The sequence below is a fragment of the Anopheles nili genome, chromosome 3 (assembly GCF_943737925.1).
Source record: "Anopheles nili chromosome 3, idAnoNiliSN_F5_01, whole genome shotgun sequence".
Lineage (NCBI taxonomy): Eukaryota > Metazoa > Arthropoda > Insecta > Diptera > Culicidae > Anopheles > Anopheles nili.
In genome coordinates, this window is record NC_071292.1 from 62,442,167 (window position 1) to 62,468,990 (window position 26,824).

Here is a 26,824-nt window from a genome sequence, read left to right on the forward strand (position 1 = left end):
CCCTGCGGGAAAAGTGTCTCTAGTTCTTTCTCTCTCAGTTATTCACTTACTCGCCCGCTTATCAACTGCCATAAAATCCGTTAATGCCCGCGTAATTCTAACCTTTGGGGGGAAGAGCAAGTGTTACAAACTGTAACGGGAAGAATTAATTTCCACCGCTTCCCATGGGTGCTGTTGAGCGTTTCTGAGCACGCTGAAACCAGAAGCCCTTGAGTAACCGAAGATGAGCCGCATTCAAAAGACCACCACAACCTGCCCGCTGCTGGCAAGGGAGACAAAGCTGAAGGGCGCTGCTATAGGGCGTGCTTTCAAGGTTCCGCGTGCTGTTTCGATTTCGATTCGAGTGGTACATACAAAAAAACCCCCCGGTGCACGAACGACTGCAACCGCTCTGAAGCACGATTATGATAAAAGCGCAATGGGTCCCTTTTGTCGGCACATGGGAGCCCTGTGAGGCAGAGCTTCTGTGTGTCTGGGGCAGCAATCACGACAACGGTCCTGGCGGAGAAAAGTGTGTGCATCTCCCTGATGGTGGAGCACAAAATGTCTGCCAGTTGTGTTGCTCCCCAACGGTGAGGGTGATTCCTTCTCGGATCCAACCAAGGCAGCAGAAGAAACGGCAAAGAAGCACCGCAAAAACCTCGGCCGATTTGCTCGAGTGTTCCCTCGGCGATACATGGCAGCGTGGCACGGAAACCCAAGGAAAGGAAAAGAACCAAAGAACCAAAGAACCAAAGCCCCAAAGCACCCCATACACTCTCTCTGGAGCCACCTCTCCTCCGTCAAAAAGGAAGCCAACCAAAAAGGGCAAAGCGCAACGGAGTAAAAGCATGTGAACGCTCGGTGGGCAAGCGGGGACGAAGCGAAGCAACGGGTGGGAAAGTGGGAAGGAAAAACAAGCGCGGACATAAAACCCCCAAGTCGGCAAAGAATTTGTAATACACCGAGAAAATCGTCATAATCTTCTCTCGGCATTTTCCGCTCAACAAACGACGGTTTTCGCCTCCGCACGCGCATCCACCATTTTCCACCGATCCTTCAGTTCCTTGACCGCGCGCGACGTTTACTGACAGACAGAAAGGAAGGGGCTTTTTTCCTGCTCTTTCTCTCTCACTCCCTCTCTGTCGTTGTTCCGCCGTGACCCACGCGGGAGCCCTTCGTTCGTTCCTTTTGTTCCGGCTTTTAACCGCTGGCAACTGCCACCATCACACAAACCCACGCACACACACACACACACACACACACACACACACTCGCTTTCGCTCTACTCCGTAGGGTAAGGGCTGTTCTTCTTCTCGTCGAGATGCGCCGTTGCTTGGTTTCGTGCGGAGAGATGGTTGTGGCCATCATCCTCAGTACCAGCACCAGGAGAGGGATCTCTAGCTGTTCCATGGAGACGTGACGACGTTCCAGCAACCAGTCAGCCAGTCAGCCAGCCAACCAACCAACTCGACGACCCGAAGGTCGAATGCGACCCGGAGAAGAATACCACCATGAAACGGAAGGTGAATAGGAAGTTGGGAAACACCAAGAAGCGCGTCACCAGCAACGACGAAGCAACGGAGCAGCAATATTAATATCCCAAAGGTACTTGCAACGGACCGGCAACTTGATGCGATGCTGCACAAGGGACAAAAAAGGTACAGTGGGAGAGTGGGAGAGGGAGAAAGAGAGAGAGAGTGAGCCTCTTCTCCAGACCAGGCCAACGGAAAAAAGAACCAGGGTCATTTTGACGAAGGTAAGTAACAAATCGGCACTCAAGTCAGCGCACCATTTGGCTCAGAATTCAAGGCTGCTGCTGACTGCTGCTTCCAATGCTTCTGAAGATGAATCTCCCAATGTCACCGAGCAGCCTCCCAGAAACCCATCTCTGAGCCCACACCCTGGGAACCAGCAAAGGGATTCCATTCAGATGGGGTCTCAATCAACGGCGTCGTCATTTTCTCATCGGCAACATTGATTGATCTCGACCGATTTTCTCGAACACGATTGGTCTCCCGCCAGGTGGCATTTAATGGTTGCTTGCATGCTGTTCGCTTCCATCTCGCATTCCACACTGAACGGGTTTAATGCTGCTGCTCTCGTCGCATACCCGATGCTGAGAACTATTCCAGGCATCTCGAAGGGGACTTCGAAAAGCCACACAAAAAAGCCTTCAAAACGATTCCACTACTTTTCTTTGCCCGTTTCAAGCGATTCCACTACTTTTCTTTGCCCGTTTTTTTTGGGGGTAATTCCGAAACGCAACTAAAGGACACACTCGCTAAATTGTACGGAAAAGAAAAATGTTGTACTTTGTAAATTGGAAGATAACTTGCATACTTTACCGCCCCGAAAGCGACTCATCTTTAAAAAAAAACGCACACCATAGCGGAACATGCTCTCTCGTTCTCTCTCGCCATTGCGTTTCCTCAAGTCAGCACCCTACTCGCTGGGGGACAGTATCAAAGCAGGGGAGAAGGAAAAAAACCAGCCCTTGAACTCACTCCAGCCATAAACTTTCACGTTTACAATCCCTCGTACAAGTGCCGCGCCTCGGTGTGTTCGTTGGGTATTTCGTGTTTTATTTGTATCTTTTGCTTCGAAGATTCTCATCATTTTCCTTCTCGCTTTCTCTGCCACGTTCGCTCTTCTAAATGGTTCTCCTTTCGCCTGCACCCTGCCACCGTCACGAGCCCTTTTCCACGACCCATTCCCATTCCATTGGCTCAGTCCGCCATTTTCTCGATGCTCAACCCCGCCGCCTGCCAACAGAACTCACCAAAACCAACCCCTAGCCCTAGTCAACTCTCACACCCACCACCCACTCCAGGGCTTGGGAGGTCGTGCCGCTACCGTTCTCGCTACTGCTGCTAATCTCATAATTTCATGACAATTTAGCATAATACTGCTCACCGAGCGCCACGCCACGATTAGCAGGCGTTTTTTCCCTTCACTCCCACCACCAACGCTTCCCGATCGTTTTGGAAATGTGAATTTCGAACCAACACCGTAATTCCCAATCCACCGGCGCGACACACAACGGAGCCGTCTTTTGCTGGTTGGTAAAAACGGAGGCGTGAAAGGTTCCCTCACGAGGCTGGAGGGCTTTCTTCAGAGCTGCCGCCATGTTCTTGGCGCAAACAAAAAACACACGCCTGGACACACGACCCAGCACGCGATGGAGAAAGAAAAGCACGACGAAGAGCAACCAAGGGAAAGGAAAAAAGTAAAACATATTACGGCGAGAAAATGGAAATAATAGAGACACAGATGTTATGACTTTTCTGCGCACCGTCGTATGCTGTCGTTGGGGCGTGATGCTTCTTTTTATTCCACCATCTTTTGCCATTTTCCTTTTTCTTTATGTTTTCGTCTACCGTTCCTCTACTTCCCACAATGTGGCTGTTGTAAATGTGTGCTCTCTCTGTTCCCCATTTGGTGACGTTTTGCTAGGACTAGGGGGACATGATCTAGGGCTAGCTACTAGACCAACTCGAAGACACACGTCGCGCTTGCTTTGTCGCCTGCAAACGTCGGCTGGCACATCAGCCCAGCAGCGGTTACCGAAAAGGCACATAAACATAAAAATAATAAAACAAAAAAAAGGCAGACGAAAAGGCAGCAAAGAAAATCCGTGACGATCGTTCAATGCCACCCATCATCGCCACATGGACCGTCTTCTCGAAGACCTGCCGACGATAGGCTGAACTAGGGGGGACCGTTTTTCTCGCTTCCCTCCAACTCTCTAAATAAGCTCTCTGAATCTGCTCTTCTCGTTCCGTTGTGTCGTTTATGTCCAACCAACGACGACGAGCAGGGATTTGGAAAATGGAAACTTGCCGTGCAACAGTGCGACGCAGGACCTTTTCCGAGGGAGGGGGATTGGCGGGTGGTTCACTCCCCGCTTGACTCACATTTCCCTAGCCCGATTAATGCGCCCATCTATCCGCTTATTTTATTTGTGTATGTTGCCTTTTTATTGTTATGGTTAGTGTTTTTTATTGTGACACACCGATGACAACTGTATCAGAGCGTCGTTCTCGTCGTCGTAGACCATCACCGAGCTGGTTTTGAGAGATAGATAAACGCGTGAAGATGTCAAGCAACAACAACAACAGAGTGACGGTTTCCATCTTTTGTGTCACCTTCGCTCTTCGCCCGAGCGTGTGGTGGGGACTTTTGAAAGCTAACCAAAGGTGCCGAGAGACAGCGAGCGATCCGAGTGTTGCCGTTTCCTACTCGATTGCACGATTTTTTGTTGTGGCTCTCGAGGCGCGCGAGTAAAATAAAATGAAACGAAAGTGATCGGCCATCGCAGATCTCGTTTTACTTGGTTAATAGAGTAGGGGTGCCCCCGTTGTTGTTACTTAAGATACATATTTACGAGACTGCGCGCTGAATTAATGTCAGCGTTTTATTGCGCGAGATGACCGCGCGAGAAGCAGGTCCCAGGGTGCAATCTGTCACGCGACTACCGATGGCGTAAATCATGGCAGTCCCAAAGATCGAGAAGGTCACGGAGGGGAGGGGGAAGAGGTGGCGTCCCCTTATCGTACCCCTCCTTCTTTCTCTCTCTGCGTCAACTTATTATACACGCAGTTGGGAGGACGACGTGCGGCGTTGGGTTTGGGGACGAATTTTAACCAATTAGTGTCGCGTCGAATATTTTACGGACCGCTGACTTTTTGTCCCACACCTCTGCGTGGTTGCGTGAAGCAAAAGTGAACGAGAGAGAGAGAGAGAGAGAGAGAGAGAGAGAGAGAGAGAGAGAGAGAGAGAGAGAGAGAGAGAGAGAAAGAGAGGTTGGTATTGATTTTTGGAAGCTCTCCCATCGGTCGGTTCAGTACATAAGTTAATTAATTAAGCAAAACGCGCGCGATTGAACATCTTATCGCGGACGGGGCTGTGGAGGTGGTGCTGCTGGCGTTGTACGCAATTATTCACATTAATTTGCAGCTGCGGCGCGAGAAATCGACCAGCTTTAAGGCAACCTCTATTGTAGATAGGGGTTGGAGGGGGAGAGGTGGAAAACCCCCACCCGGAGGGTGGGGCGAAGATTGGATCGCATTTCGTACGCCATATAAATCGCCGTTCATCCCACACCAAAGCAAAAGCCAGATTGGAGGCACGAGAGAAAGAGAGAGAGAGAGAGAGAGAGAGAGAACTTTGAAAAATGAGCTGCTAATAATAATTGGTAAATCGTTTGTGGCCTCTCACCCACCCCTATATTCCGCTGAATGGCTCTCCAGTGAGCCGGAAAAAGGTTCGCATGTTGGCACGCTGCCGTTGCGCCGTTGCTTTCAGGCTCTCCCCGCCATTTTCCACCCAGTGTTTCCCTCCCCCCCCCCCGCCCCTCCATCCACGGAGGAACAACAACACCGCCGCAGCGATAACAATTAATCATTTCCATGGTTCAACATCACTCCAGCGGAAGCCGAAGGGGGAAGGGAGAGGTCGGTCTAACACAACGGCAAATCCGATTAGCACCGGTGAAGCGTTAACTACACGGATACGAAGTGAAACACTCGCTGTATCCTCCCAACCCCACCCCACCCCACACATGGCCTTTGCTGCCTTTCCTTGGGGCTGCTCCTGCTTGAACATCACACCCTGAAACACCCTCGTATGTAGCAAGATGTTAATGAAATCGTTACGCCTACCTTTTCAGATGTTCCGGTTGAATATTTCCTCTATGTCTCCATTGTTCTGTGAAAGATAAAAAAGAGAAACAAGCTATAGATAAGCGTTTTGAACAAGTGTACTGAAAACGAGAGAGAGAGAGAGAGAGAGAGAGAGAGAGAAAGAGAGGATAAAAATGTGCTGCTGATGACGTGGAATGTAGAGCGCGTGAAGTTAAATGGTCCTTTGGTTGGCTTTTTTTTTCTCACCCACAACAAATTCAACCCACATTGCTGCAAGGCTGGCTTCGTCGCAACGAACAGTGGTTGTGGTGGTGCGCATTTAATAGCTCAAATTAAATTACACAACAATTGTGCGCCCCTCGGAATGTTTTTTGGTGTCTCGTATTTTTAGCACCAAAATTCCATTGCACCATAAAATCCTGCCACGTCCGTGTGTGCGGCGTTTTTCCCCAACACTCACACACATATATATATTCGGAAAAGCCAGCTCAAAAACGATGCGAATCTGAATCCACCGGAATATGAGAGAGAGTATTGATTTTCCACCCCGACAATCCCCATTCTATACTAGGGTAGGGTACGTGTGTTTGAGCGATTTGGAAAAAATTTCGGCACGCACGGCGAAAACCCAAATATGCCATTCAGTTGTGGGAAAAGGTTGAGTTCGATTCCGGTTCCCGGTCAAGCATACAGCCACCCCTTTTCACTTCCGTCGCCAAGCTGTCCACCGACATACAAATTGGGAAATGATTTTTCACGGTGGTTTAGGCTGGAAATTTTCCGCAAATCTGCAACGCTGCACCGGCGTTTCACCACTACCCCCTATTGGCCTTTTCTACCGCATCCATCACCACCACCATTACCACGCTCGCGGAAACATAACCTAGTTCGGAATTCGCGTTTTTGTGGGGCTGACGAAAAACCAACTAACGTTCTCCCTTTCTCTCTCGCTATCGCAATTCGGGGATCGATTGCAACACCCAATCTACCTGTCCCTACTCTCTCTCACTCTCTCACACTCTCACTCAAACGCTCTAATTAGGTTTCACTTCGCTTGCGAAACCCGGAACTAAATGGTGAACAGAACGGTGATCATCATCGACCTCCGGCATAAAGGGCCGTGTGTCCGGATGCAGCACTTTCCGATTTTCCTATGCTGCTGCTGTTGCTGCTGGCCTCCCTTTTTCCCACCTGGTTGATGTCCCTTTCTGCCAGCTTCATGCACCCACGGGAAGTGGAGGTTACGCGGCTTTGGCAACCTTCCGGAATCAATAGAGAGCGCAACCCCGGGGGAGGATGATGATTCCGCGGCTAATTCATTGCGGACCTGCCCTGAATGCATCGCTGCAAGAGCCCTTTTCTTCCACCAACCTCTCTCCCCACGAAAACCAGATGCCACTTGCACGGGTGATTCTATAATAGAGCCGGGTGTGTTCCGGGTTCGCTTTGCACTTCCACAACACGTCCGGAACGTGCTGCCGCGCCCGTTTGGAGTCGGTGAGTTTATTCGCGGTAAATTTGGCACCCGTCTATTGGCCCTGCTGGAGGGGGTGAGAAAAAGGGACCCTAGTCGTACCGGAACAGCTGGTGGGAGGACGGAAGGAATGCATGAATGAATAAAGCCGTCCATGTGTATGTGTGTGTAGCCCGTCACCATACGAGGAGCATCGGTGGCAGCAGTGGCATGCCAAAATATGCTTTTGAATGGATTTTGCTTCCCTTTTTTCTTGCGCTTCTTTTTCGGGACCGTGCAACGCCAAATTAAATTGATGCCAATCTATATCGGGCCGGCCTTTGGCGCAGATTCCCACGTGTTGTAGGTGACGTGAGTTTATTACGAACGGGCGAGGCGCGTTCGATAGGCGACGCGGGTGAAATCAATTTAATGAAATCATTCCCTCAACGAGGCGATTGGAGCAGACACATAAGCCTCCAAAAGCAAGCAACACCCCACAAACAGTTTGCGTGTGTGGTATCAATTAAAAAGATAACAAACAAATTGAGAACTAATTAAAACTGATACTACTACAGCCTGTTTTCCTACACATCAAGAGTTCCCTGCGATCGATGCGTGTGTTTGAACGAGACTGAAACTATTTCTCAATATTCTAACAGTCGAAAAAAAAGCCGGCAAATTCAAAGTGAAGCGAGCCTGCTCTGTCAACTCGCTTTCAGGCTGTCAAAAAGTACAAACGTGTAGTTCAATTAGCGCCACACATGATTTTTACACCTTGATATGGTGCACACGATTCTGGCGATACGATCGGGGCAAGATAAAGGGCCGGCTGCCGCCAGAGATAGCAAAAGCAACCACACAAAAAAGCAAACAAGATGAAAAAGGCGACCATCGCTTGTTGGGGAAATTGGTTCGCTTTTCGTGTGATTTCACTCGGAACACCCAAACGGGGGATGTTTTTTCCTCTACTCGGACCGTTGACTTCCGGAAAATCTCCATCCTGATTCTCTCATGGTGTATGTCTCCTTGCTGGAGACACAAATGTGCATAGAGATCCCGGAAAAAGGATCGAAACGCCAAGCACGCATGTGGTGTGTTCGAAAGCAAAGCTGACACAATATCCTTCGATCCTTCTGCCAGATTTACCAGCGACGTTTGTCACAATATGCGCTTCTCTCCCAAGGGGTACAAAGGGGCACATAAATTCTGCAGGATACGCATATAAAAAAGCACATCCTTGAAAAAAAAACATTATGCTGACGATGACGAGATCGATCCGATTCGTTTTGATTCGTTTCAGTGCCTATCGAGGATTCGCGTCGTTCGCTTTTTTATAGGGGTAATATAAATACTGAGCTGTTTTTTCTCTCTCTCTCTCTCTCGATCCGTCACATCCTGCTTCGAAAAGGAAGCAGTCCTGTTTCAATAGCCATCGAGAACCCCTTTACGCGACCGTGTTAAAAGTTCAAGGGGTATGGATTTTGAGCCAATTTTTTCTGCCTGCTGTCTAGCTTCTTCTGCCGTAGCACCGGAAACAGGACCAGCATCAGGATCGTCCTGGAAACGTTGCGAGCGTAAGGCATAATAATAAAAAAAAACACATCGTGAAGTACCCAAGAGTACGATTTCACGGGGAATGTATAATGCTTTTCCGTCCGCTCGTTGTGAGTTTTTCGTCTATTTTTTTGCATTCTTTGCCCTCTCCGGTGCAGCTCGAATTCCGGATTCCTACTCCCCGGAAGTGGGTTTGGCAAATGCAGCGAATCATACGCTCCCGGTGTCGGATGCTGCCGGTATCAGGAGAAGTTGTTTGTGTGTGCAAAAATCACTCTGCGAAAAATGACTGCCATGATGATACAAACCAGACTAGTGGGAGAGTGAAGGAGAGGGTCGTGATGGTGGCCACGAACACTCTTTGCAAAGTGCACCACATGTGCCAGCGTACCCGAAGCGGATATCCTTTTGTTTTATTTAGGGAAAACTTCCAACCCACCGCAGCCCCGGTGTGCGTGTGTGTGTCAATCCGTGGCCGATCAAACCGGAAAGGTGAACCACGTCCGACGCTTTATTACGGAGTCGTTTTCTCCACCCAACCACCCACCCACCCACCGCGTCGCTTTCTTTTTCTCCCACTCCTCGCCACAGATCCACGCATTCACGTGCAACTTGGGCCATAAAGTGAGTATATCATAAAAACATTTTGCTGAAAAACACACCTCCCCGAGGGGGTGAAGAGAATCATACAAAATCCAACAAACAAACAAACGCACACACATCGTTAGGATAGCGTGATTGGGGTAGGTAGACAGGGGGGGTAAGGGGTGGATGATGTTACGGAAGGAAAGAAAAACGCGAACGCAACAAACAACACAAAACGGTACTTGAACATCGGAATCACTCCCGGGTGATGACTGTTTTGATAAGATTATAAAAAGAAACCACCGGGACGGAACTGCTTGAGGATGCCACAGTGAGGGGAGAGTGCTGGCTGGGAAGAAGGGCATGCGAAGGGAATGTTGGAGTGAATGTGGGCGGAATCCAAGAGCCACACGTTCGACGCCAACGTTTGCCTTTTCGTAGCCGTATGTTCACATATGCTTCTTACGCCTGCTGTCTCTCTCACTCTCTCTGTATCTATTACGCCCTCGTAAAAAAACGCACTCTGACACGCACGCGGACTGATGGCTGAGACGAAGAGAAAGAAAGAGAGAGAAAAGCCACGGAAAACGCAAACCCTCCGACGCTAAAACCGTGTTTAACACTTTGTTATTTTTTGTGACAGCGAAAGCTCGTCGGATTTTCACTGACAGCGCTTGGAATCACACACATACACAAGCGCTCTACTCCAAGGGTGGAAGAAGTTGATTTGATTTGAGCGGAAAATGACACGCCGTCGACGGGCCACCACCGGGGGAGTTCTCGTATTGCATTGCGGGAGCTACAACCTGACGAATGATACCATCTTTTCACCCAGCTCGGAATGTGATGGGGCTGGGGATGTTCACTTTGCTTCTGGTTTTGCCCTCATTGGGCCACTCTGTTCGCATGACAAGTGAGAGCTGCTGCTACTGCTGCTGCTGGATGGTTTGTGGCATTCGACGCGCATTTTGCTTCCAATTCACCAGCAAAAAGCACGAAAAAGTATCATAGCGAAAATGTGGAATGGCGTTTCGCTCGAGCCGGCCCCCGTGGACATGATATGGTCGGGAGATAATACACTGTTGTTACGGTTATCGCCATTTGAATGGTTATTTGCGAAAATTCGCGGATCCGCCCATCATCATCCCCCGAAAGCGACCGGCAGATTGCGATAGCGTGTAATCATATTGCTCAAGCTAAATCGATTCCACAGGCATGACACGCGCGCAGACAAATTACTATGTAAATCCGCCGCCACCAAAACGAGCCCTGTCTGAACAGTGAATGCTGCTGCTGCTGGTGCTGCGCTGTTCACCCTGCAAACACAAATCGCATCCATAATATGGCGCTGGATTGTGTTGCTGAAGCTCTCATCGTTTCGTTGATCACTCGTCACATTTACTGCTATCTCTCTCTCTCTCTCTCTCTCGACCATTCTGTATCCCTTTTTTGTTGTCACTTCTTTATTTCTATTCCCCATTGCGAATGAATGGAGAGAAACATTACCCGAATCGCGTCGATCATCGAGCAAAAAGCGTTGTAAAAGGGTTTGGAAAACGCGTGTGCAAAAAAAAAACACCATATCTCTAACCCAACATAAACCAGCAGCACCACATCGTGTTCACTCGTTCACCCAGTTTTTTTTGCCGCTGGAGGGAGCTTCCACCACACGCTAACGGTGTGTTATCCCTTACCTCAACCCTACGCGACGGGAAAAGCGCGCGAATGAAGTGATTTATTGAGCGAATCGATTCTTATCGCGTGTCATGACGTACTCTGGGGCCGGAGTTCATCATCGCACCATGCTTTTGGTGCAGACAACCCCGTCGCTCTGGGAAGGGGGGCATGCAAACCCATTCGATGGAGGGTGGTGGTGCGTGTGTGTGCACCATCATCATTATCGTCATCATCATCATCATCATCAACCCCAGGGCAGGCGAGCATCAACAACTGCAGCCAGACAAAAAGACCCATGAAGGGCCATATATTGTCTACTGTCAGGAGGGGGTGATTCTCATCCCCTCATCCCCCAACCCTCACCCCCCCCCCCCCCCACCCACCCACGGGCAAGGGGAAGGGCATTATTTGAACCATGCCGTGCTAATGTCGACGGTGGCTGCCGGATAGGAATAATGATGACCCCCAGCCACGTTTGTGGTTTGGTTTTACGAGAATACCTCCTGCCAAGCGGGAACAGAAGGCCCTTCTGAGCCACTCTGCCACAGCAGGCGCCGCCGCGCGCGTTCGTTTATCGATTATCATCGTCATCGCCATCATCGCCGCCATCGGTTTCCGTTGGCACGTTGCACACTCACTCTTTCACTCTATCTCTCTCGCTACGGGTGTGGTCAACGATGGAGTGAGCTTCGATCGAAATAATCCCATCGGGGTTTTTGGTGCCATCGCCCGAACACATGGTGTGTGTGTGTGTTCGAATCCTCTCAACCGAGAATGCAGTGCAAATTATCGCAAATACTCCATTAATCGCCAGCGACCAGGTGACTTGGTGATGAACAACGCCACCACACCCTGGGATGCGATGTACTGACCGCAGGCACGCACGGACGCTCGTCGTTTTCAACCATTATGTCATGATAGAGCACGAACAGGACCGTAAGGATCAGTTTGGCTCCTGAAACCGACATCACACCAATTCCATCGACGTGTGAAGAGAGAGAGAGAAGGCACCGTAATACGAAGACCTTTGCTCTGGCGATAACCCTCATCACCTAAATACAGCTTGTCTCCTTGCCCTGCCTTTCTCAGTTGCATCACCAAACCATTTTCTCAAATAAACCACAAAGCAAGCTGCAAAACGTTCGGCTGTTGATTGATGCGTTTAGAACAAATATTTGAGAAAAGCCGAAAGAAACACACAACAAAACGCACCCAACCGACGCATGCAGCAGGCACACATCATCTCTTTGCTGGTTAATTATCAGCTTCCGTAGGGGTTATCTCTCGTGAGGCCGCGCGATGCCATAATTAGAGCGTCTTTGAAACGGCAACAAATTAACGAATCGCGCATCCCCGCGGCACGAATATTGAAAGGACGATAATGGATTGGCTTCCGCGCGGAACGAAACGGGTCTCGAAGGTGGGAATTAGGTTTCAAACCAAAGCCTCATCGGCCGTTAGAGGTTGCAACCGCGACACACGAATTCGGTAGCATGCACCCCGCCGTTCGCGTTATGTTGAGATTATGCGGGTTTGTTTTTTTTATTTTCCTTGCTTCATAAAACGCACACTTCGGCACCGTTCAAAGACATTCAACAGTCTTCAGCAGCCAATGCACACGTTTTGCTTCCATCGAAGCTGTAATGCCGCCGTAAAGAGGACAGTTCATAATTAAACCTTCACGATGGTGCACGATAAGCACAATCGGTGGCACACGGGGAGGAAGGAAAAAAAGGGGCACAAAGGGAGGTTGACGTCACACAACGAACGGCAGGCAGTATCTCCTCAGCCCGCATGCATAGGAACGAAGGCTCAGGGAACGGTCGCAAACGCCAACGAATTGGCTTCGATCAATTTCGAAACGAGTTCATCAATCAAACCAAGCTCAACTAACGGTGGGAGCTAAAGGGGCGAAGGAGGGGTGGGCACATACAAAGGGCGTGGTGTGTCCCTTCTTCTCGAACTGCAGGCCCCATCGATTGATTGGTAATCGAGGGGTGGAAAAAAGCCCAGAGCTCCCTTACTCTTTGACTTCGTGTCGTCGTCCTCGCTCGTCGTCAATTTTACCCGGGGGGCATGAAAATTGGAAAATTAAATTGAGTACCCGTTGGGGGTCGCGGGCGCGCTTTAGTTTGCTATGCTGAAAACCCACACCACCATCATCCTGAACCCACGATGTCTTCTTCGAGGTATTACTTCAGGGATCTAGAGGGATTCGTGACGTAAACTTTAGATAACCCCAACGCTGCTTTCGGTTGAAAAATTAATTCCCTCCAACCCACGCACCACCGCCAACCCGCGGGTGAGCCAGGAAGTAAAGCTCACACAGTAGTCTTAAGCTCACCTTCCGAGAGGCGTATCTGAGGCCAGCTCTAGCACCACTAGCGGGAAATTGCATCGACTGGAACGGGAGCAACTGACGCGCACGGAGAAGCATGCTCTCTAATTGATCCAATTAGTACCGCTGGAGAGCGATGGGGAGGAGCGGTGGAAGGATAGGACAGAGGCAAACGATGATACCGGTACGAAACGCAATCTACCCTTCCTGAGCTACCACCCATTCAACTCCCCTCTCCAACGGCGTAATGAATCACGGACCAGTGGCCGCAGTTCGAATCTCCTCCTGACTCCGAAAGGGGGGTTGGTTTGTGCGTGTGAAACTCCGATTACGGAAGAAAAATGTTCCGCCATGACGGAAACCGAAACAAAAGCTGCCCGCTACTCCAACACGCAAGGGGGAGGGTTCAGATTGATCGGTTAAAACAACGAAACAATCACAATAAACCTGAGCATCTCAAGCCTCTAAATCCTAAAAGCCTTCCCAATCGCTCGAACAACACGCATAAACTAACCGTTATCGAGGCGTTTTAAGCACAAAAAAACCACAGCTCACTCACCTCACTGGGCTCTAGTAACACCCACCCATACACCCACCCACTCAACTCCAATTTACAAATGGACGCCGCGCGGGCTTTACCGTGGGTTATGATAGTGGGGTCATAAAAAAATTAATCCCACCCAAAGCCCAAGTGTTCGGAGGGCGGATCGAGACCGACACAAGAGTAGCAATTTAAACTGATTATACCACCAAGTCCGGCGTCGTCGGCTTCTCTTCGAGTGTCACAAACTGCCCTCTAAAGCGGGGTCACTTCAAAAAAGACATTATTGTGCGCGATATGGGGAAAATGAAAACATTTCCACCAAAGAGGTTCAGTTTCCAGCTCAATTTCACCGGTAGTCCGAAGACCCCTCGGGAGGAAGGGATGGTCCTCTTCCCTGGGGGTTGTGTTGAACACCGTGTTGAAGGCGTTTGACGGGGGTAAATGTGGTGGTGGTCAATCAATCAATAAACAAACGGCGACTTCAGCCGCTTTCTCAGCCCACAGCCCAACCCAACCCAAACGCGAAAGCTGGAATGTAGCAATCGTGTGTCGGAGCTGTTGGCCTACTCTGCTCGCGCCTCCACATGCACACACACACGAACATTCACACACACACATATACACTCGGCAGGTCGATCGGTTTCCTTGGCATCGGCGTTGTGGCTGACAGCTAGCGCACACAATTTACTATCCAATTATCCGGTGCCAACAGAGAGAACGGCCATCGACCATACCTCCGCCTATTCGTGGAGTTCGTATGTGTGCGCACACACACACACACGGCAACACACATAAATGTTGTAGCGTCCTCGTAGTCTCCACACGGAGTGTCAAAACCCCCGCTTCCGGACACAAATAGACACACCACTTCACATCATTAGCTCACATTCGATAAACTTCAACCCTCACCCCGTGTCACCTTTCCGTGTCCCCGATGGCACCCCCCTCCCCCCCCTCAGGACCCTTCAGCGTTCCGATGTCAAGGCGAAACGGATCGAGTGCCAACACCGGGACCGAGGGGGACCGCGCGGATGAGTAAGCGCCAAAGAGGTTAGCAGTAAAGTGTCGTTTTTCCTCCGCTCGAAGCAGCCATCGCAGGAGTGAGCTGATGGGGAGTTGAAACAGGAGGGGAGGAGGGGGGTGTCGTAAAATGATTTGAGCTTGCGGAACACGCGATCGATCCGATAACACGCGCGTTCGCGCTCGAGAAAAGCGAAGAGCGAGACGGAGAAAACCAACAGCGAGGAGGTTTGTCGCAAGGCACAATTTGCCGCACATGCTACTAGAAACGAGATCGATCCTAAGCCGATATAGCGATTGATTATTTTATGGTCGCCACCATCACCCTATCGATCCCGCTTATCAGGACCTTTTGCTCTCTTTCTCTCTCTCACTCTAGCTGTTTTATAAACGTTGTCACCGCAGCGGTCTTCGATGGTTCCGAGAATTTCCCAAACGCCACAGATTTCTACAGCGATTTGTGGTGAAAAAAGGCCCCAACTCTCCCTCTCTCAGTGGAAGGAAATCGTTTGCGGTTGATTTATCTACCTCAAATCACTGTGTGGCAGAGGCGTGCGCGCGCCCTCTAGCGTGCCACGAATGAACTACCGGACCCCTGCCCGAAACCGGAGCCTCATTTTCTGGGCCGCCTGCCCTTTCCATTTTCGTTCCTTTTACGCTGTTGTTGGGCAAATAAAATATTAATTATCTCGACCATCCATCATTACCGCCCTTCCTGTGGTGCTGGAGGTATTTGTTGGCCCTCTCTCCTCCCCCGGAGCGATCCAGGTTGATCAATCGTCACGTTAAATTAATTCTACGCTTGAGTGTTTCCCTGCGACCGACCGGAACATAGCGCTCTCGCGCACTTCCCAAATCGCTACCGGATGTAGCAGCGACGATTCGTCGCCATTCCACGGCAAGGACTCTTGCTGCCGAGGAAAAGAAGCAGCTGGGAAGAAGAAACAGTAAACACCCTTGACGGTCGGTTGTGCTTGTGAAACTCGAGAACTACACCAGGCGATGGAAAGGAAAAAAGAAAAACCCTCCCAAATTCCAACCCCGTGTTAGGAGCATCGAACGAAACGTTCTCGTTCTGAAACAATGTCCATTAATAGTGAGAAGGGATCGCGCTCTCGCCCTTCGCTTTGGCTCGTTGTGGGGAAGCCCGGTCAAAGTTAATAAAAGTATTGATCCGGATCATCTCGTCAGACATTTTCAAACGAGCCCCCCGGATAAGCAGGATAATAAAATCAAGCAACCCGTACTCCTCGTCGTCGCCGTACCGCACGAATCTCGGAAGGATTCCACCCATTACGGTCTTCCGGAGAATCCGAAAAAGGAGCGACACCCGAAGGCAAAAGCACACTAAGGAGCTGAAGGGCTAAAAGGACGACGTGCAGCAGAATGGAGAGGTCGCATGGAGACGTTAAATTTGCCAGCCATTTCCCGGGCTTTTTGTGGCGCATCGACCGTGGGGAATGGCATAACTTCGAAGCCTTCATTCTCTCTCTCTCACTCGTTCTCTCTCTTTCCTCACGAAGCATTTCCATCGAAATGGCTAATAAAATTTTGCGTAAAGGCCGACCAGCGCGTCCGCCTTCACCATAAATCGGGCCGAGCAAGAAGGCAGGGTTAGATTGAAAGCGCCCGAACGGTTGGAAAACAATTTATTTCCCCCCTCCACCCTTCCTGGATTGTGGAGGTGTGAGGGGGTGAGGGGGGAGGGGTGAAGCAACACTCAACCAACGAGTGGTTTCTTGCGCAGAGAGAATGGAAGCGAGAAGAGCACCGGAAGCTATCGTAAAATGTTTCTTCATTAAACCAAACGCTTCGGACTATTAAATCCTTCTCGCCTCGTATATCCGTCGATCGTAACCCACTTCTCTCGCTCATCGGCTGTCTCTTACTCTCTCTCTCTCTCTATCACTTCTAAACCCTCCTCGTCGTTCATCAGCGGTCTTTTCTTGGCCAATATTTGTGTTTGCCCATGGCTTTCGAGCTGCAATCCGGCAGAAAGGCGAATATATCTTTGGCAAGAAAACTTATCCCTCCCGGTCGGTCTGCCAATTAAAACATAGGGCGAGAAGAAAAGGCAACTTGAAAGCTGACTCTCAACCCTAACCGGTGGGACAATCGGACCTTCCCAGAGTGGGCATATTCTGCTCGTTGGATGTCCTGTTTTTGACAAATGTCCAAACACAAACCCCAAAGCCAAAGAAAGGACAGTACATAGTCGGACGTATGGACATACCATCGGGGATTTCTTCTTCTCTGCTGCATGCCTGAAAAACGACACGCTGGAAATCTGTCTCCAATCTGGCACTGCGGTGTTGTGACGCACATTTACGAGTGTCCTGGCACCACTTGACGACGTGTTATGCTGCAAACCGATCGGCCTCCTTAAGCAGGACCTTTTGCTTTTGCCGTGATTGAACCACCGTCTGTGTGTGTATGTGTGGACAGGCAGGCAACGTACGTGTGTCTTTCACCTCCAATCCCCCTTGTTGGTGGTTAGAAGATGGTTGCCCGAGCTCAAGTAAGCTTGAATATGTGTGTGAGTGTGTGTGTTTACGATACCAAACCACTCCTCGAAGCCGGTAAGGACGAACTTTTGCATAACGAACCGCCAGTAATCCTGAGGCCCCCTCCTCCTCGCGGGTGCACCCTACTCCCCAAAACGGCACCGCCACCATCCTACGGGCGATAATCTTTGCGCTAAATGAAATTAATTACCATCATAAGCAATATTTCATAACATATTCATTTACAGCCGTAACGGACGTCGACAGTGCCGCTCTTCTCTCTCGCTCTCTCTCTCGCGTGTGCTCGTGCGTGCGTTCGAGAGGAGGGTTTTTGAAATGCTCACCCCAAAAACAACTCGCGTACCGCGTCGATCCTGGCAGTTGACGAACGACCCAAGGGAACGACCGGTATGAGCGAAAGAGAGGAAATGAGATAGATCCAGTTGGAGAGAGAGAGAGAGCGTGTGGCTGCAGCAGCGTATAATTATTTGTTCAAACATACGCTTGAGAACGTACATCATACGTACCACCCCAAAGAGGGGGGGGTTCATGTGGACAGGGGGTGTGGTGTGTGTGTGGCGGAGAGAAAGGACACGGCCAACAACAGCACTTACACACAAAAAGGACACGCTCAAATGGCCGCAGGATAGCGCAAAAGGGGGATATACTCGCGCTGGGCGCTCCCTTCAATATCCACACCGATGAGGAGGTCCTTCTTGTCGCTTGTGGTCTCGCTGGAGTAGCAGCACACTCGAGTGCATGAGACAGCGAACGACGAGAGGGAGAGAGAGAGAACGAGAGAGAACCTGTAGGGAACCGTGGAAATGATATTCCAATAAGGACGAAGAACGGGAGGGTTTTTCCACGGTACGATCGTTCCCCGTCCCTTTTTGCGGCAGGATATTTCACGGTCCGTGGACAAGCGGAAAACGAACGAAGCACATACATGCTCACACACACACACACAGGCCGTTCCCCGTGTAACCGTTTGCTCTGAAGTGCCACTGCACGGTCGGATAGTTCTCACTCACTCTCACTCTCAATCTGTCTCCCTCTCGTTCTCGTTTTCCACGGACCGGTGAAGTTGATGATGGCGCAGTGACGAGGGTTTTACACGAAGGGAAACGAACGATGGGAAAGGAAGAGGGGTGACACACCAACGATGGCCACGGGGTGTTTAGCGCCGGAAAGGGCGATGTTTATTAAACTGCTTACATCTACTTAATAATATTAACACAACAATCAAACGATGACGACACAAACCAGGGCCCCACCGAGCGTATGTGTGCGCAATGATCCCCATTTAGCAGGATAAACACCTCCACGCGTCCAACTCTAGGGTCCAGAGGCCCTACGGATGGGTTGAAGAGAAGCGCAGCAGGAGCAACGGGTTTATCGATCGAACCTGCGGCGCCGGTTGTGTGGATGAACGAGAAAAGGTGTGCTTCGCTTCCGGTGGTACATACGGCGCGAACACATACACGCCTGTTCGAGTGGGGGGGTTGTTGGCCGCACACACAACTCCTCTACTGTGCCCTATCTGCCCATATCTGCAGAAGGTAACAGCGTCAAACGATGGAAACGAGCCAGTTGGCACAATGGACGGAAATCTGCAGTTACCGACCGGGCGCGTACGAGAAGCTGGCGAAATGTCGAGACAGGGAAGTAGAGCAGGACAGGTGACAGGAGATGCCATCGGTGAGATGGCTGCATTAAGCGCAAAGTGTGTCCTGTCACCAGGACCAATGTCACCAGGAATCGACAGAGGAAAGACAGACCATTCCGAAACAATTTCCCAGCGAGCTCCATTCCTAGACAAAGGTCCTTCACACCAGCGTCTATGCACACAATGATCACACAATAGGTCACCCTCGAAACGGCATTTGACCTCTTGCACTTGTGCTCTACGCTTTCTTCTCGGCTAACCGAACACGAAATTGAAACTATCATTGCGAACAGGCGGTCCTTCCCGACCAAACCCACTTACAAGGATCGAAGGATGACGGAGGAAAAGATTCATTTTCTCCGCCCCAAAGATCGAAATCGATTGATATACCCGGACCGGGATGTAGCCGTCACCGGTAACGATGCTGTTGGGGGGAGCCGCAGGAAAGAGGACATGCCACGGAAGGAGCGGAAGGACATTCGCCATCACTTCTTCTGTACCTCCAGCCTATCGTTTGAGGGTCGGGTATTTGTCGAGAATTAGTTGCTGCTTCTGGTTTTCCCTTCGTGTGAAGGAACTCGATTTACGATCCATGCTAGGTGTGTGTGTTTGTATATCTGTGTGTGTACTCCGTCCAAACCTCAGTGAGGGACAGGTCAAAGCCTTCGGAGATGGTGTCTTTGTCCATTGTGGAGCATCCGTTGTGGCGTTCGAACCAAGCGAAGGTATCGTGTCCTGATGCCATCCAGGATAATCGTATCCAGTCGCTTCCTTTAGGCAACTCCAGCCCATTTCCAGGGTGTGATAAGTTATCCAAAGCCAGCCATCTTCCACCAAACCTGCACAAGCGAACGCAACAGCAGGATGCACAATGATTGGGATGCCCTGTAGCTGACCCTACACCCTGATTCTTCTCGTCCTAGTCTCCTTTTCGCCACTATCGATCTATCCATCGGCAAGTTCACCCTACCATCGGGACGGGTCGATAAAGTGGTGAAAATAGCAAAGTCATATAAAACCATTAACCATCATCCGGTGGCGAATGGTGAAGGTTTGGCTTCTCCAGACGGCGATATATCCTGGAGCGAAAGGACGCCCCCGTCCGCTGCCAAGCCAGACCCCTCTTTCTGCTCGTGCCCGCGAATTCGAACAATAGAAAGGGAGAACCCAACGGAATCGGTCCAGTAGTCGATGGCGTGCAAGAAATAAAGGCCGGTTGCCTCTTTTGCTCGACCGTCGTTGTCCCGCGCGGATGTCGATTAAGTTTTCGACACGGTTAGTTGGCAATCCGGACATACCGTTGGGTGAAGCCAGGAGAAAAAGGGCGCGATGGGAGACACAAATTGTGACGCCATGGCACGCGATGAAAGCGATGAGTAAATTAAACTACTCGAGCACGCCATTCCAGGGCATAACCAAAGGAAGGCACACACAAACACACGGTGGGGAGAGGGATACGTCAGTGGTTTAGGGCTAATTGAATGGCAAGAAATATTTTCGATACGAGCGCCCTTCGGGTGAGCCCCAAACCGACAGGAAAAAGGGCTCCATTTATGGGGCGTAACTCGAGCGTACCTCCAGCATGACATGGGACGTTAGTTGTATCGAATCGAGACCATCTAGAGACCTCCGAGCGCACAGCTAGAGAGAAAGAAAGAGAGCGATGATTGATCGAACGGCTAGCACCGGAGCGATGTGGAAAAGTGAAAATTGGATAAATATTGACACTGGGGTGCGTGTAAATCGTTCTCGGAAGCTCAGGAAACCCTACCAAATGCTACCGTTAAAACCCAACCCGACCCGGTCGGTCGGTCATAGCTTGGGTCTCGATCGGTCATGATGTGTATGAACAAAAAAAAACACGGATTCGACAATTACGTCAATCACTGTAATCACATCCGTCGCGGCAAACCCCACCACTCGAAGCAGGACCAAAAATCCGAACGACTCCGGAAGAGCTTTTCTGCCTCTGTCTGACTGCCTGCGAGAAGGGGATCGTCATCGTATCGTCCTCGACGGAGCCTTACCGGAGCACAGAAGGGATGACGGTGAAAAAAAAGGAAAACGCAGCAGGGCGCGCAAAGGGAACTTCATCATCGGCCATTTTGCCACAAAAAAACCCACCCTCTTTTCCTCGTGCAAAAGGGAGCGGCAAAAAAACTGAACTGAAAGAATGGCAATGGAAGGAACCCACCAGTAGCGGGGAAAGCAATATGGAAGGTGGACCCTTTTTCCCTCGTTTCCCTCCGGTACCCTCTTCTCTTCGTCCTTCCTTCGACCTACAGCTTCCGCGTGCTCGTGCAGGAAAGCGTGGCGAGTTTACGAAGACGAAACACGGCTCACTGGAATTGAAAGCATATTTATCCTCTTTTCTCGGAACGCTTGCCATGCTGCCGGCCGCATAGGGGCTAAGGAAAGAGGGAGGACGGGAAGATGGGGAGTCCAAAAACGCGCAAAAAAGGGGGAGCGATATCGAAACGGATCCACAATCTGCGCCCGCGTTCACGTTCATGGCGATACACACAAACGTTGCCATTCTTCAGTCCGGAACGCGCCCCATCGTCGTTGTCGCCGTCATCAAACCAACCCCTTTTTCTTTACTTTCACTCCTTCCCTTTTTAACTCTTGCTCGTACTCTCTCTCTCTCTCTCTCTGTCTCTTTCGGAGCCCCTTGCAAGGCTCAGGGATATTTGCTTTGCTCAGCAGGTTATGTTCGTCGGTTGGTGCGCCCATGGCGTCATGTTCTCGTGACGTGGCACACCAATAGAAGGGTTAGTCGGGGGTGAAAGGAAGCGTGGCGTGAAGGTGGAACACGTGAGAAGGGTTCGTGCGGGGAGATATCCGTTTGAGCACACGGTTGAGTTTGGATAAAGGTGTGATAAAGGAAAGCAAACAACTGCTAATTTTTCCGACCGACCCCACCGATTCACTGTCTCGCTTTTGCTTTCCTTCTCTCCCTCAAGAGACCACCGCGTCCGTCGCGTCTCTTTCCTCATGTCTCACCCTCCAACGGTTGCTTTTTCCACGGTAGCCATCGAGTGTGTTGACTCGCGCGCCGTGAAACCTTCTCTCGTACACGCCTGCCCGGCAAACGAATTTATGATGCTCAACATAAGTCTCGCAGCACCCACCCCCGAAGCTTCTCCTCACGAACGAGTCTGACTTCTTCCTGTCTTTCCCACTGGGTGTATGTGCACACATACACACACTCGCGCACAAGTGAAGCCCCCCTGGCGAAAGGCAAAGAGAGACCGTACCGTCGAAAGAACCCTCCTCGTCGGTGGTGGTGGTGGAGTGCGGTAGTCGGGGATTGAATAATGGATTTTCGAAAACTCGCCTCCCGTTACCCACCCACCGTGAGGGCACTTCCTCCTCCCACCCAACAGGCGTACGGAAACGGAGAATCTCCTGCCCGTCCGGAAAGCAGGCAAATATGCCGTAGCGTGATGAGGAAAAACTGAAAGAAAGCAAAGAAGCTGAAAACCGAGCACCGGGAGCATAGAACGCAGAACGCGGAAAGTCGAACCTCGTTTGCTCGAGGCTTATGCCTGCTGCTGCTGGTGCTGCTGGACGGACATGATATTTTTCCGCCGGTGGAAAATCGAGCCAAAGCACGAGGCATGCCATTGCGTGCACAAGCGCATCTCGAGGGCTAACGCGAGAGAGAGAGAGAGAGAGTGAGTGAGCGAAAGAGAAGGGAAAACGTGGTGAGCCTCCTCATGGTGTGGTGTCCTTTTTTTTGTTAGCTTGATACGAGCCAAGCAAGCAAGGACGCGTTCGCTGATGGGTGGTAGGTTCACCTAAAGGCACACCAGGACGATCAGGACGAGTACGTACGCTTGACGAACGAGAAAAAGCACCACAACGACATACTGTCGAGCGGCCAGCGGATGAGCAAAATCGAGCCACCTAAGCTGGCGGTTGAAAGAAGAGAAAAAAAGAAAACAACAAGGACATCATTCCCCTCCCGTACCGGTTGCCACCAGACGCGCACGGTGTTATCCTGGCTGCTGATGGAAAATTAAGAACCAGGGCTTTTCCGCTCAACACTCCGTGGGTGGTGTGAAACGGATGAGCGCTAGCTAAAGTTCAATCAACTGTGCATTAGTACAACGACACCGCCAGAGCGCGCCTCGACAGGATAAGCGTCCGTAGGCTTGACATGCGCGACTCCTTTTTTTTTGCGTGTGTTTTTCGCTACCGTTTGCAAGTTGAAAGAGTGGACGAATGAAGAACACCACCATCGCGCACTGCACCGTTCGTGACGATGATGATGATGACGAGATAAAATCCACTCCACGGACATACTCTCACACGAGTGCGGAAAACATTTCACGCAGTGGAACAACATAATCCTCTCACAGCTGCCTCGGTGTGGAGAAAGGAAAATGCAGGCAAAAAAAAAACAACAATAACATAACAAAAGTAATTCCCCGACCCGAGAGGACACACGCAAATAAACCTGAAAGACGCGAAGGAAAGCCACACAAACACACAGGGCTAAAGAAAACACGTACCAGCCAGGAATCTCGCTGCGATTGGGCCAAAGTTTTCCGTTGCGAGAACAATCCGTGATCCGTCGTCCTCGGTTAAATCTGTCCGCGAGAGAAATTGTGGAGAAGAGAAGAAAAAAAAACACAGACGGGAAACGAAAAGTTAGTCAAAAGCATCCTCTTGCCATCGCCGACGAGGGGGTGGGTTTAGGAGCTTTTTTCACTCCCCTCCCCCCCTCTCCCTTATCCCTCCCATACCCTTCCCAAACACCATTTTATGAAAGTTACAATCGTGCTTTTGTGTTTGCGATGCTCAAAAGTTAGCTGTTCTACACCACACTTTTGTCCAAGCCGAGAACCAATATGCCGGACAACGGACCGTCCTTTTGGTCCTTCGAACGCGAAACCATCCCGCCATCCGCCGCCCACCCGCCCGGATCCCTCGCGCTTCCGCCCGCGTCCTCTTGGCCAAAAACCGATCGATGCCACGGGAGAGAGCCTGAGGGAGCGACACGCGGCACGGGAAAGAGGTGGTGGTGGTGGTTCCGGCCGTCGCCATCGTCCTTTCGGCAGGACGAACGTGCGCGCGCGCGCACGTGCCAAAAGAGGAACCATGTGAAAACACTTTATTTAAGCAATTTATTCACTTCTCGTCGTCGTCGTCGTCGTCGTCCTCCGTCGCGGTACTTTACATTTTTCACGGCACGCGGACAGATTTGATATCCCCAAATCTGCATCGAAGGAAGGCGAGCGCATGAGCGAGTCAACAACCGCCCGACAAAAAGAGAGAGAGAGAGAGAGAGCGAAAGAGAAAGCGAGCAGTGATGAAGCCGAGGAAAGCACAAAGGGGGATAAAAGCAGATTTTCCCTCCGGTAGGTGAGCGAGTGCGTGTGTCCGCGCGTTTGGAAAAGGGAAAATCTGACCCCAGGGTGCCGTCGTCCCGCTTTTGCATCCCATTCTACCCAGCGATTGGGACACCATCTCCCTCTTTCCATACATAACGTCACCCCATCGTCACCGTGCGCATTCGCATCTCTCCTTCTCTTTCTCACTCTTGCCGTGGTGCGGGAAAACTGGCTTTCCCTTCGGGCTTCCGAGTTTACGATGCGCGCACGCGTGCCATTTTGCCTTCTTTTTTGCCCGTGCCGGTTCTCGGTTTCCCTGCGATAAAACATTCCTTCCCCAAATCCTCGCAGCAGCAGCAACACCGGCGCTCGTTCCGGGATGGTGTGTGCGTGCGGATGCTTTGATTGTGTGCGTACCAATTTGTGTGCAGGCTCGTGTGCGCTCCCTTTCGCTGCTTTTGGTTCCCTCTCTAGGGAGGTTGGCGAATCGACAGATTTACCGGAACAACGACCCTACACTGCTGCTGCTGTTGCTGTTGCCGTTGCCAACACCTCCTTTCAGGGTCGAAGGACTTGGCTTCCATGGATTTCCTATAGCACAGCATACAGCCAAAGCACAGCCGAAAATCCCTCCCCGTGTTACAGTCGAAAGGATCGCGCTTCGAAAACGAAACCCCATCGTTTTGAGAGTTTCCCTCCGTTCATCCCTTAAAGCCACATTTGGGGGAGGTTTTTAACCCTCTTCTGAAGGATATGAACCAGGAGTTGTTGCTTCCGATCGGTCCGTGCAATTGACCGAAAAATGTACCAAAAATACCACCGTCTCAAAAGGAGCCACCGCACCATCGTCGAGTGCTGGTGCTGGTAGTTGTGATTGCAAAAATAAAATGCCACACAAAGGAGACCGAGATTCTGGCTCGCGAATCGACCCATCCCACTGGACATGGAGCGAAAAATACCGCCCATCCGTCGCGTGGGATCGAATCCCACGAAAAACCGATAGAGAGAAGAGCAGCCAGGGATTTCCAATAAAATACTGTTCCGCTTCGGTAAGGACCTTCCGCGAGGGGTGATAAAAATAATACCGCGTCGACCTTTGACCTTCGAATCGAAAAGAACGGAGAGGTTGCATCAATCAGAGTCGAATCATGATGATGATGTCAATGATTTCCCGGGTCAGCTTTATAGGCATGAACTCTCGGCTAACTCTCGACCATTTAGCGTCCACTCACGCGCAATCGATTGGCATAAACGAACGAATCTATCGTGATTTTTTTTTGTGCCAAACCCAGTCCCAATTCCGGTCCATCTAATCGCACTCACCATGGGGGGCCCTTTATCTCATTGTTGGTACTTTTTTTTCGTAAGCTACATCATTAACCAACTCCGCGCTGATAACAAATTAATCGCCCATCTACGACGAGTGTTTTAACGCATACGGAAAGAGCAGGTAACGACGTACTTCCATCAATTCTCTCGGTTTTCGCACTGTAATGGCTTACTTCCTCACGCACAAAAACTTCACGTCACATCCCTATCAGCACGTGATACAAAAATCTGCCCCATCATGGCCGTGCTAAGCAACTGATTAAACGATTTGGAAGTAGCTCTAACACACAGCTACTCTTCTATCGATCGATGGCGTAACCATTAGCAAGGTAAGTCATTAGAAAGGCTAAACAGAAAACGAAAAATATATGTCAGTTCCTGCCACTGATTGAGAAAGCATTTTCCGGCATGCGCATCTCTGATAACACACAAGCAAGAGGAATATCACTTAGCTATTACTATGCCACCATCCTCTGCAAACTTGAAAGTTTAAAACAGATTAAAAAATTGAGACAAAATTAACACATTGAAAAGCAAATAATCAACACGCAAGAGCGCAATCTTAAGGACATGAAAAAACGCATTTACTCGACGAAGCACGCTCACGGATGGATAACGAAATTAGCCTCCAATTGTGACATTCCTTGACGGTGTCGAGTTCTGTGCTCGGTTTCGCCATTCATTCGCGTTCCATTTCGTGTAATTCCAGCAAATTACCGTCGGTCTTCATCTGGCGAATCTCTCCCCGAAGGACAAACTTGCCATCATCCAAAACGGCAGCTCGCCCGCCATCATTCCGAGCATAAGCCCTGAGGCAATCTGGGCATGGGGATAGGGAGAAAAGTTCATTTCCGTTGCAAACTTGAACTTTTCATTTTTTTCCTGCTCACAAGAGTCCTCCCAAAGCCCAACCATCCTTGCACAGAAAATCCATCAACCGTGATGGGGCATATTTTCGCCATTTTTTTTGCATCCTGCAGAGGCAGAAATGATTTCACCGTCACCATTTAATCACAGTGCGGAAGAAAGCGTATCCCTGGCGTTCGTGCTCCTTTTTTTTGTTGCCTACATTTCTTTTCCACTCATCTCGTTTGCTCGGGCGTACAAGGATAACTTTGAACTGTGTTTTTTTCCGAGTCAGGACGTATGGGAAGGCGACAAAAAAATCCGAGTCTCTACTTTGCGCGT

The 26,824-nt window shown here is 50.4% G+C and overlaps 1 long non-coding RNA gene across 2 annotated transcripts in view; it reads right to left on the bottom strand.

Annotated features, from left to right (window-relative positions):
• LOC128727393 (uncharacterized) overlaps positions 1–26,824 on the bottom strand; it is a 71,335-nt gene that overhangs the window by 23,342 nt on the left and 21,169 nt on the right. For both annotated transcript variants that reach the window (XR_008410842.1, XR_008410843.1), the window contains exons 4-5: positions 23,486–23,563; positions 5,643–5,688 (exon numbers count right to left, since the gene is read on the bottom strand). This is a non-coding gene — a long non-coding RNA (uncharacterized LOC128727393). The remainder of the gene's footprint in view (positions 1–5,642; positions 5,689–23,485; positions 23,564–26,824) is intronic.